This window comes from Ambystoma mexicanum, chromosome 13, assembly GCF_040938575.1.
Source record: "Ambystoma mexicanum isolate Mex_15411 chromosome 13, UKY_AmexF1_1, whole genome shotgun sequence".
NCBI classification, from domain to species: Eukaryota; Metazoa; Chordata; class Amphibia; order Caudata; family Ambystomatidae; genus Ambystoma; species Ambystoma mexicanum.
The window spans coordinates 192418217-192440275 of record NC_090938.1 but is presented as its reverse complement, the minus strand read 5'-3'; positions in this window follow the sequence as shown (position 1 = coordinate 192440275).

Here is a 22059-nt window from a genome sequence, read left to right as displayed (position 1 = left end):
AGAGAAGCGCAGCCCTCTGCCACGCTCCTCTGGGCTTTTGCTCAATTCTTATGGGGAAACTGACATGCCCTTAAGACAGTCAGTACTGGGAGACTTTGTTTCCCTTAGTCCTTTCCTCATGTTGCAGCTTTTGTGCAACATGTAACAAGAGTGCAATGTAACTTACTTTACCGCACTCTTGGGTCGCTAGTCATTCCAAAGGCCCTAGAAACTCTCGCTGGACTTATTATGAACTGTGCAGGTGTGTCACGGACAGGACTGGTGCCAGCTATCATTTATCTTCTGTTTTGAACCCTTGCCATGTTATCCGCGCTTACCGCGTTTGGCACGAATAGTTGGCCTGGCTCCCGAATGGCCATGCCACGAGGTTCTGTGTCCTGTCCTTTGGCCATCTTGCCCCTTCACCTTCCCCAGGTCGAGTCGACCCGGGTCAGTCCTTATTTGGTCATGCACTTTCCCGCGAAACCCAAAGCTTTTGCGGGCTTCTGCATGCCTTGTGTGTGTGCCTCCAGGATGTGGGCTGGGATGTCTGCTTCCAATACACATCCTGGGTGCCAGAGAGTCTGGAGTGTCCTGAATGCCTGGGACCACCGTGGTCCGTGATTGGTCCACGTATGGAGTGAGTGTTTGTGAGCAGATCTCCCATTGGGTCCTCTCCGTTTTGGCGCAAAGGGAACTTTGGATAAGAGGAGGCTGAAAACACCACTACCAGGTCGATCTCCTGAGTTCACACCGCACAAGGGATAAGGAGCCAAGTATCCTGCAACAAGAAGCCGAGTCGAGGAACCGCTGGTGACCCGCTGGAAGGTTTGGCACCCTGAGCCCGCTGTCGTCCTGCGAGACCCCTCTGCATCTGATCGTCCTAGAAGGTCTGTGAAGGCGCTTCGACCCATTGGAATAGTGGGACCAACTATTCTCGGCACCTTCATCAAACCCTGCAAGTAAGCCTCTTCGGAAGTGTCCCTGGGCCAACCATGGGCTGACCAGCTTACACGGGACGTTTGCTGTCACCGCCGCCGTTTCGGGGAAGCCCTCAAAACTTGGCCTACCGCTAGCTCTGTGTCCACGGCACCCTCACACCCAATTTCGTACACTTGGCATTCCCAGGTCTGAAGTGAGACGAGTGCGCCCCGACCAGAGTTAACGCGGTTGCCGTGTTGCCCTGCTGGGGTAACGACATGTGCACGTTTGCTGCATTTGGGAACCCCTCGATCCTGAATCCTGCTGCTGCAGAATCTACATGGTGTCGAGATGTTCTGATTGTCGCATCCGAACCTGCTAGCAACGTGAACTGAACTGGCGAAGTCTGGGTCTGCCTGCGTCGCGGACCAGTGAGTAGTCCATACCCCAACCGGTGGCCCCTAGCGCAGGAACCCATTTCTTTTCTACCGCTGTTGCGAAATAGCAGATCCATCCCACACTCTCACCCTGCCTCTGCCCGCAAGTGGAGGTCTTGCTTGAGTAGTGGGGACTTGTTCTTCATTGCTTCATCCACCTTCCTGAACTGTCAGAGACCCTTGAAGAGACCCGATTTTGTCCATTGGCACAAGCGTGTGCATGTACTATTGAGAACAAGGCTCCTCTCTTTGTAGGGCTTGGACTGCCTCCTAGTTAGATGTATTTCTGATGTCGAACTGGGTCTAATGATTACTTGCACTGCCTGTTTTCCTCCCCATCTAGGTGGTCTACATATGTCGTGCTCCTAACTCCTGTGAGGATGTGAGGGTGGATGGTGGGGGAAAGCGGGACGCATGGCCAAAAGAGGCCGCTGTGCCGCGGGCGTGTGCGGCTCCGAACGCGGGCGCCGGGAAGGCGTCCCTGTTAAAGGGAGAGCCTTGTCGGCGTCCCGCGACGGTGCCGGCGTTGCGGCCGCGGCGCCGCGGGTGCTCACAGCCGCAGCGCTGCGTGTGCCCACGAGGACCGGGTTCACTGGCGCTGCGGCTGGGAGACCCGCGAGCGCAGCATACCTCGGCGACCTCCGGCGGCGAGGCTCGGGAACTGGAGAGCCCGACTCGTGCCGACCGCTCGGCGTCGGAGGTGCGCCAGACAGCTGGGCAAGGACCCATCAGGGGCAACCCACCAGAACCCCCTCCTTACCTCATGTGGGGCAGACCCAGAACGGTGGCTTGGGGCCTCAAGCAGGACGGGCCTCCGGGAGACATGTCTCGAGGGAGACACATTGTTGGGGGGGCGGGGCCAATGGAGGGGGTGTGGCTGACAGCAGGGAGGGGAAGCTAGAACCAGGCAGCCAGTATAAAGGAGGAGGTGGGGAGGAGGCAGCACTATTCATAGAGGGTGGGTGCCTAGGGTCCCCACCAATCAGACAGGGGGGAGGGAAGTTGTCCCCGATTGGCCCTTTTTCCCTCCAAACCCCAGGTATAAAAGGGACTGGCCTAATGGCGTTTTTGTTGCTTTTTGCAGGGAGAAGGAGAGGAGAGTGAGAGCAACTGGTGGGCCTATCCGGGTCCGTGAGAGTAGGAGACACTCAAAGAGAAGAGGAACTCCTGGTGCCTTTTACTCACAGTGAAGTAACTGTGGGGTCAAACCTGGAGTTCAACTACCTTGGTTAAGACACTGTGTAATAAAGGTCTACAAAACTCCACTTCGCCTACTGTCCTGATTTCTACACTCCTTAAACCCCTCGGTCTTGTATATATATTGTATTGTTTGTGATGTGTTGGTTTACTTTAGTATTATTGTGATTCTTTGCTATTGTCGATGTTACAAAGGCCTTGTAATAAATGTGTCTATCTTTAATATAACACCTGCCTGGAGTAATTTGTAAGTGTCCTTACTTTGTGTGCTCAGGTTTTTCAGTCACCCTCACCCCTCTTGAGACTTGGTCTTGACCGCCGCCATCGCTACCCTGATTGGTCTGGCTTGTCCAGAAGTTACCCTGTTCCAAGAAAGTAGGCAGGCCTTCTGAACCTCTGCCCCTCCAGGTCAGAGTTCAGAAATCCATTTTAACACCAGGTTAATTAATATTATATATTATATAAAATAAAACCTTCTAATGGCTCTCACCAAGATTGTATCCAGGATGCATTCTGATTGACCTTCATGAAGATTCGGTTGTTGCAATTGAAGGGTCAAATCTGAGTTTAGGCGTAGAGCCATGATTAAAAAGAAAGTCATCTACGACAGTTAAACAAATCAGGTGGGTTCACATACATTTTCCCAGCTATGGATCTGGTGCAGGCACATCACAGTTTACCATGCAAAACATGCGCTATTGCAATGAATGCAAATAATGCTGTTTAAGGATTTGCCACATAAACTGTCAATTCAGTTTGTGAGGTCACCAAGAATGGGCATGTATGCTGCTGTTTGGACTGAGCCAAGATGGTCTTCAGTTATCTGTGATATCCTTAATCGAGTAACTGGGGTTGTTCATAATGGTATTGAGAGACACTGAAAGCACAAGGCCAGAGATTGTGCATGAGCAGTGAGTGCACAAAAATAATCGTCTCATTTGTTAAATTGTGCATATTGATTGAAGGCATTTCCATATAAGAGGAATGTTTGAGTTTGCAAATCTAGGGTCAATTTATCAAAACTTTGCTCTTGTGTAGAATAAGTGGAGAAAATGTATTTTGCACCAATTTTGCTGTTAGATAATACAGAATGTAGTAAACACGTTTAGCTCCAATCGGTAATCTCAAAAAGAAAATGTTACCAGGGCAAAATTGGAGCAGAGTGTTTTATTAATTACGTTTGCTGCATACCACAAAGAGAAATGTAGCGAACACTGTTTTTTTGTGTTATGCAACACACCTTGTACAAAAAACAGTCTGATTTATTTTTGGCATCATGAAAATGTTTGTTAGATAATATGGATTGTGACAAAACAGGTTTGCTCCGTTTTGTATTATCAAAGCATTTTCTCACAATTTTTTCACTGATCCAAATGTTAAATAATCTGGCCCCTGGTTTCTACCATTATCGGCAGTCCCAAGAGTGAAAATGACAGCTTTGTTTGGGAATGACTCACAACGTTGAGTTGTTCTGGATCCTGACCTCTGATAGTTGATATGTGAGCAGCTGTGATATTATCTTATGTATATTTATAGAGCGCTAATGCCCTTGGGCATCGGGGTACTTACACAAACTCAAGACAACACCACAGCAGCAAGACGCCAAAACACTAGATGACTACACTACTCGAACAGAAAGGTTTCACATGTTTCCTGAAAGGACGATGGCATTTATCCCCTCATAGTTCAATTGGTATTTCATTCCATGCCTGTGCAGCCAGTACTGGGAATGATCTACCATTCCCTCTCGCACATTTAAAACACGGGATGATGGGCTGCACTGTGTCACAAGACCGCAAAGGGTTGGCAGGGCTTGTAAATAGCCAGTTTTTCTTTTAAATGGGTAGTGGAGTCACCAAATAGACAGTCATGCCCCACCATAATTATTTTGAATCAGACTTTTGCCGCCACACGGAGCCAGTGGAGCTTTTTTTACAGGCTTCGATACTGGTTCCCTCATGGAGATGCGGTCTACAATGTTTACATAGTCATTGTGGATTCTCTGTAATCCCCCCAACATTCTTTGCTTGCTCCCCTAATAGGGAATAACAATAATCCAGTCTGGGTAATAGATGGCTCGAACTAGCGTTTCAGTTTTTTTGAGAAACGAATGGTCTGATCTGCCGCAAGACTTTCAGGTAATAATAAGAATTTTTTTACCACGTGGTTCATGTGCGCATCCACATTCAGGGAAGCTTCCATGTAGACACCCAACGTTTTTACCTTGTCAACTACTGAGATTTGACCACCTTCGATTTCAAAACCATAGTAGGCCTGGCTCAAATTTGACCTAGCTTGTTTAGACCTGTACACCATCAGCTTAGTTTTAGCTGTCAAGCAGAGCGAGTTTGTTGGCATCCAATCTTTGATAGCCTTGTATGCTTGATTCATTTTTTTCCTGATTTAAATCATGATCACCACTAAGTTCTATAAACTTATGTCGTCAGCATAATTGGTGAACTTTAACCCAAGTTCTTCTATTCTGACACACAGTGGTTTAATGTAAAGATTAAACAGAGACAGGCAGGCACTCTGTGCTACCCGATGGAGGATTGCAGATGAGTCTGATGAAGCATCGCCCGAACAGACCCTAGATTCGCTATCCCTGAGGAATGAGTCCATCCACTTGATCACCTTCTGTGAACAATTGCCAGTATCTGCCAGTGTATCAAGCAGCCTCTTGCGATCAGGCAGGTTAAAGGCTGTTGATAGATCGAGGGGTATCAGCAGCCCCATACTACTCCTTTCGAGGGCGGTCAGTATTTGTGTACGAAGGGAAGCAGAGCACTCTACATTCCATGGTTCTGTTGGAACCCCCATTTCTTCATATGTAGAAGATCATACTGAGGACTTAAAGAGAATTTCTATGGAAGGTGTGTAAGTGATTTCAATCCAGCACTCCAACTAAGTCAACTCCTAGTATGGGATGCCCAATGGAAATCCTTATTTATATATTTTTATGTCAAAAGTTTATTTAATTCTGGATGATGTACCATTATATAACGCCCCTCTCTTTTAATTCCCCCGGTCTCACTGAACCAAGAAATAGGTTTGTTTTGCAAATTAACAGATTTATTTGAAGAAGTGAACAATATATATGTTACACTTGAATATGAATAATATCTGAATATCACACTTATGAATATGAACAATGATTAGCAATGGGTAATATTACAATAGCAACAATCTCTTTAATCAATTAGGAGTAGGAATAGGAGGATTAATGTAGCAGAGAATACTTTGTATGGTTCAAGAAAATGCAGTGATATGAAAGAATCCAACACAGAAATAAACTTTATGAATTCAGTCAAAGACAAGGTGATCCCTCTTTCCCCCTGTTATTACTCACTCCCCCCCAATACTCAATATGAAGAGATTGAATGAGGGCCCACAGGTATCAAGAATAACAATCACAATGCAGTTCAATCCCAATTCCCCCCAGCAAGTTTAGAGAGAACAGGAATGCTTTTAAAAACAGGTCAAAATGCTTTTGAATGTGATTTGCAATGAATGGGAAAATGCTAAAATTGATTTTAATTTGCTAAATGGGATTCAGAACTAGTGAGAGTGGCTTTGGATTGGTTCAGGTCAACACCAGCAGTGATTATAGAATGATTAGCAGATTGAAAACGAAATTCAGAAGTTGAAGCAAGAAATAGCAGTTTTTTACATGGGGTGAAATGAAACCAAATGAGAAATCGCTGCAACTCTTGAGTTTGTTTGAAAGCTGAGGATGTTAGCTTCAAAATGACACTTAAATTACGTTTCTAGGACGTACGGTTCAAAAGTTAGAGGTTTTAATAAAGGTTGATTTTTCTCAAAAAGTCAAGATTTCAAAATGAAGGATGCGCTGTTCAAGATTTGGAACAAAGATTTCTTAACACTAAAGAGTCTATGGAGCCGCAAACTACACGACAGCCCAGCCACCTATCCAGAGGTGCTTCTGGATGGTTTCTGTCTGCACGAGACGATTGCCTGTAACGCTCACCTGGTATCCACAGGGATGCCACCTGATCTGGTTGGACTGCCTTTGACCCAGATCCTTCTTCCCTGGGTTCCCACTCTGCCAAGGATCTGATCTGGAATACAGGAGTTTGGATTAGCCCAAAGCCTCCTCCTCACTGGGCCCACCTCCCTCGTGAACCCTCAGACTCCCAGTAGAGCCTTCCTCACCTTGGATTCGGATATGGTGCGCTCTCCGTCCTGCAATTCTGTGCAGGGGTGCGTTGTGGTTGGGGCGTTTTGCCGCCGAGTTGCTTCACTGGCGCAGGCCCACGAGTCTAGTCCTGCTGCGACTCAGTTCTTCAGGTAAGTCTTTGGCTTTGTATATTTGTCCTTAATTGTTACTGCCCCTGTTAATGTCTTTTATCTCCCTAGATGCGGGAGGAATGGCGGAGGCGCCGAGCAGGCTGGAGCTGTGCCTGAGATGGTAGGTGACTGCGCAGAGCGCGGCGCTATGTGCGCTTTTATGATGTGCTTTTATGATGTGCTAACCTGTTCTTCTTCTTCACAGGTCGCAGTGATGTTCTGGATGAAGGCTGGCGAAAGGATGCGGAGCGGTGGGAGGAAGATGTCAGGATTCCGTCGAGCAAGTCTGCAGCAGATTGATGGAAGGCCACGATGAGAATAAGCCAACCGCGACTTCCACTCAGGTAAGCGTTTTTGTGAATGATGGTTTAGATGCAGATGCGAACGCTTACTAATGTCGTCTTTCGTTTCCTTTCCTTCCTTCAGGTTGATTCCAGAGGGAGTGTCTGCTGTGATGCCAGAGGTGCAGGACACTGGAGTGAACAACAGACGCGGGATTCTCACAGGTAAGGATGAATAATGCTGTTCTGCTTATTCTTTCCACAGATGCAGGGCCGGAAATGCAGAGATCAGAACTCAGTGAACGTCACGCTGCGAGTGCAGATCAACGCAAAGCGTGCGTGTTCTGCAGCTCAGGGGTGTATTTTATAGTCTGTAAGTATCCCAGGTGTCTTCAGGCCTGACCACACCTAAAGAGCTAGATTGCATGGTTCAGTTCTAGAACTGAACCATGTGGAGGCATCCATGTTGTGCTATTGCCATTGGAGATTATGATCTCTCATTCAATAACATGAGCCTGGCACCAAAGGCGCCAGGCCTGACTCCAAGAGAGTCTTTGGGAGCATGATTGGGCCCTTGAGGCCCCGCAGGAATACTGCAATGTGGTCCTGAGGGCCCGAATGCCAGGGGCTGTGGTTGTGAAAGCACTACCCCCCCAAACACCCCCCCCCCCCCAAGGCCCCTCTCGGGGTGGTCCTTCTGTCTGGTCCTGGCTTGGTGGGATAAGCATGATGAAAATGCCGTATTAAACGTGGTGCATGGATGTGCTCGCTAGGTTCCCATGTTCTGTCCTGCGGGCCATATCCTTTCCAGTCGACTAGATAATATAATGTTGCTCTGACGTATTTTGAGTCCAGAATGTCCTTGACTTCAAATTCCTGTTCTGCATTGACCATTACAGGTTCTGGTGGTGAGGTCACCCGTGTCCCAGGCTGAACTGGTTTTAAGAGGGATACATGGAACACAGGATGAATATGCATGTTGGGTGGCAGGGCCAGTTTAACTGCAGCTGGATTTATGATGGATTAAATGGTGAAGGGTCTGAGATATCGTGGTCGGAATGTTCGGGTCCCTTTTAGAGGTACCGGCTTTGATGCTAGCCACACTCTGTCTCCTATTTGGTAGTTGGGGGGCCTTTTCACGACGTAGGTCTGGGTATGTCTTCTGGTGAACCTTGGCTTGACGTTACTGCTCTAGGGCACTTGTGAAGGCTTGAGAGATTATGTAGTGTAAGGTTTTGACGGCCGGCATTCCCAGAGTCGTAGGGGCATCCAGTTCGGATGTGCGTGGATGTCTGCTGTACATAGTGTAAAATGGAGTCTGTCTGGTACTGCTGTGTTGGGAATTGTTATAGGCATATTCAGCAACCCACAATAAGTCTTTCCAATTCCCTTCCACTTGGTGGAGCATACAGCGAAGGTACTGCTCGAGCGTTTGGTTTGTTCTTTCTGTTTGGCCATCCGTTTGGGGATGGTGGCTAGTGGAGAGCCTAATGTCGATTTGGGCCATTGAACAATATTTTCTCCAAAAGTTGGATACAAATTGGATACCTCGATCTGAAATCAGCACTGATGGGAACCCATGGAGTCGCACAATGTGCTTCAGGAATGTTTTTGCAAGGCTGGATGCATTTGAAAGGCCTTTAAATGGCAAGAAGTGGGCCATTTTAGAGAACAAGTCTACGACCACTAGGCTGGTATTGTATCCTCGACTAGAAGGTAGCTCGCTAATAAAGTCCAGAGATAGGGTATGCCATGTAGCCGGCGGAATGTCCAATGGTCTAAGGTGCCCAGCTGGTTTATTTTTTGATGACTTATTCTGTGCATAGATACCGCAAGAGAGGATGAACTGAATGATGTCCTTGCGCCACTTTGGCCACCAGTAGCTCCGTTTTACCTTGGCCAGGGTTTTGGTGATTCCAGGGTGGCCTTCCATGAGGGAATCATCATATGCCAAGATGAGTTGTTCCTGAAGCTCTTTCTTGGGCAGAAATAGACGGTTCCTGAAGTATGGTAATTGGTCTTTGACACTGTGGTGTGCCCCCTGTGACTCCCACTCCCGCAGTGATTCGGGAGTCATTGCACGTCGAACTTCTAGTAACAATTCGTCTTGAGTCATGGCGGTTGTAATGCCTAAGAGTTTGTTGCCAGGGATGATGGCCACAGGTTCAGGGGTTGTATACTTGATCACCTATACCCATGCTGAAAGGGCATCGGCTTTGCCATTCTTGACCCCAGGTCGAAACGTGATTACATAGTCATACTCCGCAAAGAAGAGGGCCCACCGTAGTTGTCGTGAGGATTGGGCTTTTGCACTCTTCAGGTATTGTAGATTTCGATGGTCTGTTATCACGGTGATTGTGTGCCTAGTCCTTAGTAGATGATGTTGCCAGGCTATGAAGGCTGATTTAATGGCCAGAAGCTCTTTGTGTGTGATGGCATAATTGAGCTCAGGTGGTGAAAACTTGCGCGACCAGAAGGCTACCGCGTGTAACTGGCCGGTGTGTGGGTCCCTTTGCGACAGAACTGCCCATAGCCATACTAGACGCATCCGTCTCTACCACATACGGAAGATCGGGACGGGGGTGTCGCAGAATTGGAGCAGAAGTGAATCTTGCCTTGAGTTCCTGAAAAGCCTTTTCAGCTTCTTCTGTCCACTGGAATTTCTTGTTGCACTTTCTCAATAACTATGTGACTGGGTGTACTATTTGGGAGATCCGGGGATAAATCGGCGGTAAAGGTTTGCAAAGCCCAACATGCTCTGGATTCCTTTAAATGAATTTGGAGCTGGCGAATTTAGAATAGCGTCTACCTTGTGCACGTCCTTTCGAATTCCCTTTGGAGTGAGGATAAACACAAGGAACACTACCTCTGTAACGTGGAATGAAAATTTTTCGAGTTTGGCATAAAGGTGATGTTGGTGAAGCTTGGTAAGAACGGAACGCACGTTTGACATGGTCCTGTTCGGAGGCCGAATATACTAGGATACCGTCTATATAGACGAGGGCACAGACCACAATCGGTTATCTTAAGACATCGTTCATGAAATACTGAAATGCGGCAGGGGCATTGCAAAGGCCAAAGGGCATCACTTGGTATTCATATAAACCGTATTTGGTACGAAACGTGGTCTTCCACTCGTCCCCCTTTTTAATTCGGACAAGATGGTATGCTCCTCTAAGGTCCAGTTTCGTGTAGATTTGGGCTTCTTTGACTTGGTCTAACAATTTCGGGATAAGGGGTTAGGGGTAGCGGTTTTTAACAGTGACTTGATTCAGTGCATTATTAGTCAATACAGGTCCTCAAATCACCTTCCTTCTTGGGTATGAAGAACAGGGGAGACGCTGCAGGTGACTTCGAGGGGCGGATGAAACCATTGGCCAGATATTGTTCGAGGTAGGACTTCAGATGTTGATTCTCCGGTTCTGTAAGCGCATAGATTCGACCACAAGGGATTTGTGCACAGGGTATCAGGTCGATCTGGCAATTGTAGGGTCTGTGGGGAGGCAAGGTATTAGCCTGTTCCTTTTGAATAACGTCTTGAAAGTCCTGATATTGGCTTGGTAGGGTACCAACCACACCTAAGGTACTTGCTGGCCATTCCTGGACAGCCATGCCCGTGTTCGTTGTTTTCCTTCCGTTGTAATAGAGGGTGCGTGTACAATCTTCGGGAAAGGTCAATCCCCTGCTGCACCAGTTGATTTGTGGATTGTGTGCGACCAGCCATGGTATTCCTAAGATCAACCGGAACTGGGGTGCTTTGATGAGATCAAAAGCGATTGATTCCCAGTGACCGTCGTGACACAAGAGGATTAAATCAGTGGTACATTCAGCTACTGGGCCTCGAGGCAATTTTGGTACCGTCTACGGTGGTTAGTGTCTCTGTGTTTGACTTCGGGCAGAGTGGAAGCCCCATCTTTGCTGCAAGATCCTGGTCCATGTAATTTCCCACGGCTCTGCTGTCAATGTATGCCTCAACTGAATGCATTCTTGACGGCTGTTGGTGGTCGATCAGGATCACCGGCAATGCAAAATGGGAGGTCTGGAGTTGAGTTTATTTGCTCGACAAATGGACCCCTACATTTGCCAGGCCTGGTAGTTTTCCGACTCCACACTTATTTTCTCCTTATCTATGGCTCCTACAGACCTTCTTGGTGGTTTTACTGGACATTCTTTGAGAAAATGACCTGCTTTTCCGCAGTATAAGCATAACTGCTGTTCTCTCGGGGGTCGGGCCCCCCTAGTTGCATCAGTTCCGTGGAGCTATACGTTCCTCGCTGAACATGGTCCTTGGAGCACATGAACATGGGACGCACATCTGGTCTGCTTCAATCTACTCTTTGATCTTGTAACCTATGATCAAGTTGCACTGCCAGGTTGATAAACTCAGCACCGTCTTTGGGTGGATCCACTACCTGGGCAAGAACGTCTTTTAGTTCTCCCCTTAAGCCTCGATGGAATAACGTGGTCCTTTTGTCCTCTGACCACTCTGCTTCGACCACTAACCTATTGAAGGTTATAAGTCAATAGGTCTTGGTTTCCCTGACGGAGGGACAAGAGTTCATTGTCTAAAGCTTGCCCATGCGAACGGCGGGCAAAGAGTTTTTCCATCTCCTGCTGGAAACCCCCAAAATCGCGTAGCAGGGGGTCATCCCGACTAACCAAAGGCACAGACCAATCTGCAGCACTACCAGTCAGATAAGACCGTACAAAGGCCACTCGTGACTGGTCATTAGGAAATGCGCCAGGTTTGCAAAGGAAATGTAGGCGACACTGATTCATAAAAGTTGCGTACTTCCTAGGGTCCCCTGAGAAACGCTCCGAAGGGGCTAAAGGAACTGCTCCAGGAAGGGTGATCTGTACCTGATTAACTGGTGGTGTTGGTATAGATGGAATGGCCCCAGGCAATGGAGCTTGTCCGGCCTGCGACTGAAGGAATTTTCTACTTAGATCATCCGTGCGTTCCTGGCCATTATTAGTTCTCTCTGCAAGATCATCCGTGCGTTCCTGGCCATTATTAGTTCTCTGCAATGCATTGGTGTCTTGTCTGGCTGAATGCACTTCGGCACGTAACTGTCCCAACAACTGGGCTAACTGGTCAGTGTCCAAGGTTTCCATACTGGACGTCCGGGTGGATTATGATTAGAAGGCTTTGTGTTCTGTAACGCTCACCTGGTATCCACAGGGACGCCACCCGATCTGGTTGGACTGCCTTTGACCCGGATCCTTCTTCCCTGGGTTCCCACTCTGCCATGGATCTGATCTGGAATACAGGAGTTTGGATTAGGCCACAGACTCCTCCTCACTGGGCCCACCTCCCTCGTGAACCCTCAGACTCCCCGTAGAGCCTTCCTCACCTTGGATTCGGATATGGTGCGCTCTCCGTCCTGCAATTCTGTGCAGGGGTGCATTGTGGTTGGGGCGCTTCGCCGCCGAGTTGTTTCACTGGCACGGGCCCGCATGTCCAGTCCTGCTGCGACTCAGTTCTTCAGGTAAGTCTTTGGCTTTGTTTATTTGTCCTTAATTGTTACTGCCCCTGTTAATGTCTTTTATCGCCCTAGATGCGGGAGGAATGGCGGAGGCGCCAAGCAGGCTGAAGCTGTGCCAGAGATGGTAGGTGACTGTGCAGAGCGCGGCGCTATGTGCGCTTTTATGATGTGCTAACCTGTTCTTCTTCTTCACAGGTCTCAGTGATGTTCCGGATGAAGGCTGGCGAAAGGATGCGGAGCGGTGAGAGGAAGAAGGTGCCAGGCCTGACTCCAAGAGAGTCTTTGGGAGCATGATTGGGCCCTTGGGGCTGTGGTAGTGACAGCGCCTTTCTCCAGAAAATATTTATATTAGCGCCAAGATGATTATCGCTACAATTATCAAGGATTATGTGGAGGAGAAGAATTTAGGATGGGCACAAGATTCTAAAATGCAGTTCTGGATCGGTTAAAATGGATTGTATAGGATTACTTTAAACTAAGAGATGACTATGGACAGTTCTATACTAAGTACTCCTATGGCTTTGGAATGGAATGGACCCGTCAAAGATCTGGTCAAGGGTTTGGCTGGGATTCTCTCACCACCGGACAGGTCTCAGGCACTGGGTTCTGCTCTCAGCAAGGCACTCTGGTCTGCGCAGCCTCTTGGACTGGGTCTGATGGTTTCTGGGTTACAGCTCTGCTCTATGGGTCTGTATCTTAGTTCTAGCACGGGGTTCTTAGCTAGAACAGCAAAACAGCTCAGCCAGGCTGTTGGATTTTGTGGTGCCCTTTGGAAGTTTAGGGGTTAAAATCGGGTTGCTTAAAATTCTGAAGGCCAGCTGTGAAGAGTTCAGCTTTTGGGTTGGGCCTTTCTGCTTCAAAGTTCTAGAGTGTGGTTTCTGGATCTATGTCTGGAGCCTGGATCTTCCTGCAGGGTGCTCCGCCAAGAAATCAGTTGATGTGTGGAAAGTGTGTCTGTCTGTGGGTCCTCAACAGTCCCTATTTATCCATTTCCAAAGTGGGTGGGGAGGCTAATTATCTATGCCCAACCCTCTAAGGATCTGATAGGTCAGGGAATTCCCTGTTTCCTGATTTGAGAAAGGAACAGTGTGTATCATGTGTCAGAGTGATGCCATTCACAACCTAGGGAAGAACCTTCCCTTTGCTTTTACTTAGGAAATCTATTTTCCCAAAAAAAAAATATTTCCAAGATGCACAACTTGTTAATAATACATACTTGCATGACAGATTGCTTAAGGTACATTGCTGTCCAACTCTTATCTTTCTGCAAGCTTTAGTTCATAAATGGAAACTTTTCACACTTGTGGTGGGTTTCTCAATGTATGTTCTGCACCAATTTTTATACATGCGTACATATCCCATCTGGGCATAGTCCTGTAATTTTTCATGCACCTAACATAAACACAATGGCTGGAATATGAATAATTTCCGGGGTTCAGTCTCAGAACATCGCACAGATTCCAGATTAGTCTTAAACTGTGAGCGAATTTTTCATTTTAACAATCTCTAAGTTTCATATTTTTGTCAGTTCAGTACAATTTGCTCTAAGCATTTTTCTAAAACATACATTTACTTCACTTCAATCCACATTTCCAGTCTGACCCGCCTCCAAAGCTGGGCTGAGTCAGAGGGTCACATGGCTTGCCTTCCTGCCAGAGCTGCTGTCGTCAGTCACACCCGAATTAGCATTTTCTATTCAGTTCAAGGAGCGCATTGTTTCTTGCTCAGGGCAGCAGATGAAATCTCCTCCCCTTCTGATTAACATGCCAATGCGAAATCCCCTCCTTTTGGTGGGAATGAACAAGGTGGGAGATTCTCAGGGAAAGAAAGCCTCTTGGGAGTTTTAGCTAAATCAGGAACCTTATGGTCAATTGTGACACAGTTCCTTGTGTAACATTACATTTATAAATTTAAAATAATCAAACATATCTTTTAATTCCAGTCTTTTTCAACATGAAAATCAAATGTGGGGCACTCTGTATGGCATTTGATAAAATCCCTCCTTTGACACATTTAACTTTGAAAACACAAGTTTCTCCTGTCAGATTTAGAGATCGTCAGTGCCTGTCAGAGGCGAGTAACGGTACTGCACCCATTTTGACAGATTTCGTCCCATCAAGTATCTTTAAAAGCAGATTTTGATCTGATAACATATGATTCTTGCTGACATTGTAATTGTGTGGATTCTTGCAGTGGAATACTGTGGAACACCCAACAAGGAGGTTGGATATTTTGGGTGGTTTGTGAGCCAAGATCTTTGCAAATTTTACAATCAAGAAAACGGATTTCCAAACAGCTCTGTTTCTTTTGGCAATCAGCATTGCTTTTTCAAGTAGTTTCAGGCTACTTTGTGGATAGCCCAATAGTGGGTTTTGGCAGTGGTCTCCTGTGTTCACTAAGATAGGCAAAAGTGGATGGCGGCCTATTTTTCAGATTTTTACTGCGCAACTTTGATTTTAGCGAGCAGCATTCTTTCCAGTGCCATTTCTGAGGTTTCTGCTGTCGGCAATGCACAGTAATGTTGCAGGGCCTGGACCAGTGGGTTGAAACATCCCACAGGTGGGCCACAAACCCTGACGTACTTGGTTCAAGTCTCTAGTGATCTACTAAATAAATGTGGCTCTGATCTCTTAGAATTGTACAATAACCTATGAAAGGTGAAGTAAAGTCTGCAATACACGGATTGGATAGAGCCATTGGAGGCACTTCATAACTACACAGCATTCTCACACACAGGAGGGGAACAAAAGAGAAGAGGTGTAGTGGCCCCTTTCCTAATGATCTATCCTCATAAAGAGGTGTGCAACTCCTTTTTGAGGTTCAGGTGGAGTCATATCCACACACACAGAAATTGTCAAAAGGTATGGTTTGGCAGCGAACCTTGAATGTATATTCTGTCATAGTCACAAATCAGAGGAAACATTGAAACATCTCTTAATGTATTGTCCCAATTTACAGGGCTTGTGACTTGACATATTTGGGAAAAGTTGGTTTGATCCAGGTGGTTATATCTTAGACACTATATGCCATAGATGCACATCAGGATCTGTGACGTTTGTGGTCTGTAAAGTTGTAATGTTCATTAAGGCTTTCAAAATTGAAACTGAAAATTGAAAGATTCACAGTCAACGTTGTTTTACATGTCAATGATGAATGCAATTTTATATGAAGCTTGGATGAAATGTAAATATGTTGTATGAAATGTAAAAGGCTAATTTTATAACCAATAAACATTAAAAAAAAGGTGGTCATAGGCTTCCACATGATGTTGTAATTGTGCTGTGGCTACTTTGTCCATTATCGTAAGCAGAAAGGGGGTATTTGTGATTGGCCTAAGATTGACAGTCTCTCTGGGATCTAATCCTGTTTTTTTTTTTACTTGCGTGGGCGGGGTTATCGCAACTTCCTTAATCATGGGTGGAATTGATTAGTGCAAAAATGAAACTATCACAAATCTCCTCAAATAGACCAAACATTTTCCCATTTTCCAGTATAATTTTGGAGGGTAAAATCTCTCCAGTGGTAGGATGCAAGTCTTTCAGAAACGTTTCCATTTTCATAACCGAGATAGGGCAGACCTCAAACACCACACAATGGGCTGTAGGGTCCCCCGTCTTCCCTACATCCATCTGTGCTAAATCATTCTTTTTGTTTAAGTCTTGACTGATTTTATTACACGCTGTTGCAATTTTATCTGCAAAGGCCTTCTGAATTCTAGCACAATCTGCCTTATCTGGCACAAAGGGTCTTTCCAAAGTGCTGGCCTTTTTCCCATTGCTTATAAAATTCAAAGAGTTTCCTTCTTTTATTGTCTGCCTTATTTATTTGACCATTATGATCATTTTTCTTTGTCTCTGATTGCCTTTCAATATTCTCTCGCAATCAATTTCCAAGCCTCTGTGTTTTGCTGCGTTTTTTCCTTTATCCATCTACGCTCTGCCTGCTTTTTTGCTTGCCTGAGCGACATATAGAGTGAAGTAAACCACTTCTGATGATTCTGGTGGTCCTTTTATGTTTTTAACTTTTAAAGGCACAGTTCTATCGAAGAAGGCTAGCACATGGGCTTTACTTTTTTCTACTAGAAAATCCAGAGAGTCCTGATCGGTAGTCAGATTCACAAGTTCCTGCTACCGACTTGTTTAGGAGTTGTATGATTTTGCTGCTAGGTTGCAGGTGGTTACATCTCGCATATAATAAAAGAATGAACTGACCAGATACATGAGACATGGTTCAGGGCTAGCTCTATCACTAGCTTTGACACGCTCCTACCTGATGGCTACAAGATCCTCTCCGCACCCAGGTCCAACCGCTCTGGTCGGGGAGTAGCCCTGATCTTCCCCGAGTGGATTCCTGCCTCTGTCATTCCTACGCAGGACTACTCTTTTGAATGCCTCATCTGCAGGCTCTCTCTCTCTCTCCCCTAACCATTCCCTTACTGGGGCTACTATCTATCAGCCACCTGGTCAGATCTCCTCCTTCCTCTCTGAGTGGGCAGACCTCTGCTACTCACTCCTGGCCTCAACCACTCAACTCCTCCTTTTTGGGGACTTCAACATCCACCTGGATGCCTCCTGTTCTACCTCTGTACTCTTTCACGACCTCTGCGACTCTCTCACTCACTATTCTCCCCTCTGGTCCGACTCACTCTGCAGGGCACACTCTGGATGCTCTGATCTCCTCAGACCTTCCCCTCTCCGTTCCCCTCTCGACTCCTCTCTCCTGGAGTGATCACTGTCTCCTCTCCTCCCACCTCTCCCTCCCTACGCCTCACCTCAGGCCAAGCCACTTCATCAATGCCACCCACCTTCTTCGTCATCCGACCCATGAAGCGTGTGTCAGCTGAGGCTTTCACCGCCACCTTCTCACCACCTCCTCCCCTTTTGGCTGACTCCCACCCTGACACAGCCCTCTCCATGCTCCACTCTGCTATAAATGATACTCTTGATATTCTTCGCCCCTGTCATGAGAATCTACCTGAAGCCCAAAGCCAAGTGCAACTCCTGGTACGACTCAGACCTTGTCACCCTTAAAAGCAAGTGCAGGGTGGCTGAGAGGAAATGGCGTGCTTCATGTACATCCTCTGACAAACTGGCCTGCCCCCTGCTCCAGAGGCAATACCGGCTCTCTGCCTAACCAAGAAGAGAGCTCGTATCCAAGTCCACGTCTCTGCGGCATCTAATAACTCAGCTGAACTCTTTAAAATCTGCAAGGAACTGGCCAATCCCGCCGCAGTCTCTACCTCTCCTGTCCCTTCCCAGGCCCTCTGCAAGGCGCTGGCCTCCCACTTCATCTCTAAAACTCAGGACATCTTGTCCTCACTCTCCTCCTATCCCCTTCGTCCCCCTACTCGCTGCTCTTCCTCTGGCCTTTCTGCAGTCTCCTCTCCTCCCTCCTTCTCTGCCTTTCCCCTGTTCTCCACTGACAAGGTTTCTAGACCAGTCCGAACTATGAAAGTCTCATCAAAACAGGTTCACCCCTGTTCCTCCAAAACCATACAGGACCACATTGACTCCCTGGCTGATTTCTGCAATCACTCCTTTGCCACTAGAGTCTTCCCATCTGCCCTGAAGCACTCCCTTGTGCACCCCCCTTCTTAAGAAACCCTCTGCCGACCCTTCCTGCCGGGCAAACTATCGCCCCATCTCCATCACTCCCTGGGCAAGCTCCTAGAGAAACCGGCCATCTCCCAGCTTAATCTCCACACTGAATCTGTTGGCTGTCTTCGTGACAATCCGTCTGGCTTCAGAGCTGCCAGAAGCACGGAAACTGCTCTCCTAAACATCCGTGAAGACCTGCTCTCCAACCTTGACTCTAACACCCCTTATGTCCTAATCCTGCTTGATCTCTCCTCTACCTTTGATATTGTCAACCATGCCATCCTGCTAAACTGTCTCTGTGATAACCTAGGTATCACTGGTCTGGCTCTGGTGTGGCTGACTTCTTTCCTCTTCAACCGACCCTCCCAGGTTCAGCTTGGGTCCTTCCTTTCTGCTATCGTTTTCTCTACATGTGGTGTCCCCCAGGGGGCTAACCTCTCTCCCTGGCTGTTCAACCAATACCTGGTCCACCGCATAGCTGCTCTCTGCCCCAACTTTCAGTGCTATGCGGATGACACTCAGCTCATCTTCAGGCTACCCTCGGCCTCCTCCTCCTCTACTTCCCTCATCTCTGACTGTCTGCTATCCAGGAGTGGTGTGCCGCCAATGACCTCTGCCTTACTGCCAGTAAGACTGAGATTCTCCTCATCGGCACACCAGCTCCCTCCTTTGCTGTATCTCTCTGGCCGGCCTCTCTTGGCCCCCTTCCTGCGCCAACCTACAAGGCTAAAAATCTAGGGGTCATCTTTGACTCTACACTCTCCTTCTCTCCTCACATCTCTGACATCTCTAAGAAGTCACACTCCCAGCTGCACCTCCTCAGAGGTATTCTTCCTTTCCGCTCCTTCCCCAGAAGATCACCGTCTCCAGAGCATTGGTTCTCTCCATGCTGGACTATTGCAACTGCCTCTTTCTAAATCTGCCTGCTTGTACTCTCCGCCCTCTGCAATTTATCCAGAACAGAACTGGAAGACTTGTCCTTGGCCTCAAGCCCAGGGATCGTATCTTTCCAGGACTGAAATCTCTGCACTGGCTCCCAGTGGCTTTGAGGATTTAGTTACAAACTCTCTGCATCGTCCACAAGGCCTTCTGGTGACTAGGGCCTCAATACCTTCAACTCTCTCTTCCTAAATACCTTCCTTCTCGAGCTCTTTGCTCATCTGCCTCCAATTCCCTCAGTCAGTCGCTTCTCCAAGCAACGAGTTGGTGGTAGATCTCTCTCTTCGGCTGGGGCCTCCCTCTGGAACAGCCTCCCTGCCTCCCTGAAACTTGAGGAGAACCATAGTCGGTTCCGCAAGCACCTCAAAACCGTTCTCGTCTCGTCCGCTTTTTCTCCTCCTCTCCCTTGCTGATTTCTTGGTGACACGGAAACTGTACTGGCTACCGGGCCACCCTCTGATCTCGGGCCCAGGTCCTGTTCTCCCACCAGTCGCAGTCCTGCACTGCCTTCCTGGCAACCCCCGCACTTGGTGACATGTTTTTTGTATCCCTTACAGTCCCACTTCCTGCACTTACCACCGGACGTCTGCACTTACCCTTTCACTTGCCACCTGCTGCCCATACTTCTATTAATTGTTTATTTATTGTGCTTATCCCATGTACTGCACTGTCCTCATCCCCCTCCCCTCTGCACTTCTCCCCTTCCCCATGCACTTGTGCGATCTGAATTACACTGGGCCTAGTAGGATCGTTGTCCGTCTTCCCCTTGTTCCCCCTCCCTTGCCTCGTTGCGCCTTGAAACACTTGTTTATAGGCGCGTTATAAATGCAATATCATATCCTATCATGTTACTGTTTCAACAGTTACCATGTTCATGTTCCTAACAGCGCCCAATCAAGAGCTCCAATGGCAATACCGGCTCTCTGACCACACCAAGAAGAGAGCCCTCATCCAAGCACGTGTCTTTGTGGCATCCAACAACTTGACCAAACTCTTTAAAATCTGCAAGGAGCTGGCCAATCCTGCTGCAGTCTCTACCTCTCCTGTCCCCTCCCATGCCCTCTGCACGGCCCTGGCTTCTCATTTCATCTCTAAAGCTCAAGACATCCTGTCCTCTCTTGCTTCCTCTCCCTCCCCTGCTCTTCCTCCGGTCCTTCTTCTGCCACCTCTCCTGCCTCCTTCTCTGCCTTTCCCCTGTTCTCCCCAGGCGGGGTTTCTAGACAAGTCCGATGCAGGAAAGTCTCGTCAAAACAGGTTCACCCCTGTTCCTCCAAAACCATCAAGGACCCCATTGACACCCTGGCTCCTTCTCTGGCTAACTTCTGGAACCACTCCTTCGCCACTGGCGTCTAACCCCCCCCCCCCCGCCCCCCCCCCCCCCGGAAGCACTCCTTGTGCAGCCTCTTCTTAAACCCTTGGCCAACCTTTCCTGCCCGGCTAACTACTGCCCAATCTCCATCACTCCTTTCCTGGGCAAACTCCTAGAAAAGCTAGGCATCTCCCAGCTTAATCTTCACACTGAATCTGTTGGTTGTCTCCATGAACATTAGTCTGGCTTCAGAGCTGCAAGAAGCACGGAAAGTGCTCTCCTGAACATCCATGAAGACTTGCTCTCCAACCTTGATTCCAACAGCCTGTGTCCTCATCTTGCTAGATCTCTCCTCTGCCTTTGACACAGTCAACCATGCCATCCTGCTCAACCGTCTCCGTGATAACCTTGTTATCACCGATCAGGCCCTGGCTTTCCTGACTTCTTTCCTCTCCGATTGACCCTCGCAGGTCCAACTTGGGTCCTTCCTCTTCTCTATCTCTACCTGTGGTGTTCCCTAGTGGTCTAACCTCTCTCCCTGGCTGTTCAACCAATACCTGGCACTTCCTGCCCATCGCATTGACGATCTCTGCCCCAACTTTCAGTGTTATGCGGATGATACTCAAACTCATTTTCAGGCTCCCTCCGCCACCTTCTCCTGCTCACATCTCTGACTTAAAGTCTGCTATCCAGGAGTGGTGTGCCGCCAATGATCTCTGCATTAACTCCAGTAAGGACCAAGGTTCTCCTCATCCGTACACCTGCTCCCTCCTTTCCTGTCACTCTCTGGCCGGCCTCCCCTGGCCCTCTTCTTGCTCCTACCTGTGAGGCTAAAAACCTCAGGGTCCTCTTCAACTCCACACTCTCCTTCTCTCGTCACATCTCTGAAGCCTCTAAGAATTTACACTATCAGCTGCACCTCTTCAGAGTTATTCTTCCTTTCCTCTCCTTCCCACAGAAGCTCACTGTCTCCAGAGCTCTGGGTCTCTCTCTAGGCTTGACTACTGCAAAATCCTCTTTCTAAATCTGCCTGCTTCTACTCGCCTCCCTCTGCAACTCATCCAGAACAGTACTGCGAGTCTTGTCCTTGGCCTTAAGCCCAGGGATCATCTCTCTCCAGGACTGAAATCTCTGCACGGGCTCCCAGTTGCGGCGGGGATTAAGTTCAAAACCCTCTACATTGTCCACAAGGCCGTCTGAGGCCTGGGGCCTCAATACCTTCACATTCCTCTTCCTAAATATCTTCCTGCTCAAGCTATTCGCTTATCCGCCTCCAACTACCTCAGGGTCAGTCGCTTCTCCAAGCAACAAGTTGGTGGTAGATCTCTTTCTTCTGCTGGGGCCTCCTTCTGGAACAGTCTCCCTGAAACGTGAGGAGAACCATCTCCGGTTCTGCAAGCACCTTAAGACTTGCCTCTTTGCTTCTTCTTTCTCTCCTCCTTTCTCCTGCTGATCTCCTGTTTGAAACTGTAACTGCACTGGTCACCTGGCTACCATCTGATCTCGGGTTCAGGTCCCCTCCCCACCAGTTGCACACCTGCACTGCCCCCCCCCCCCGGCAACCCTTGCACTTGGGGTCTGTTGCTGCATCCCTACAGCCCCCTA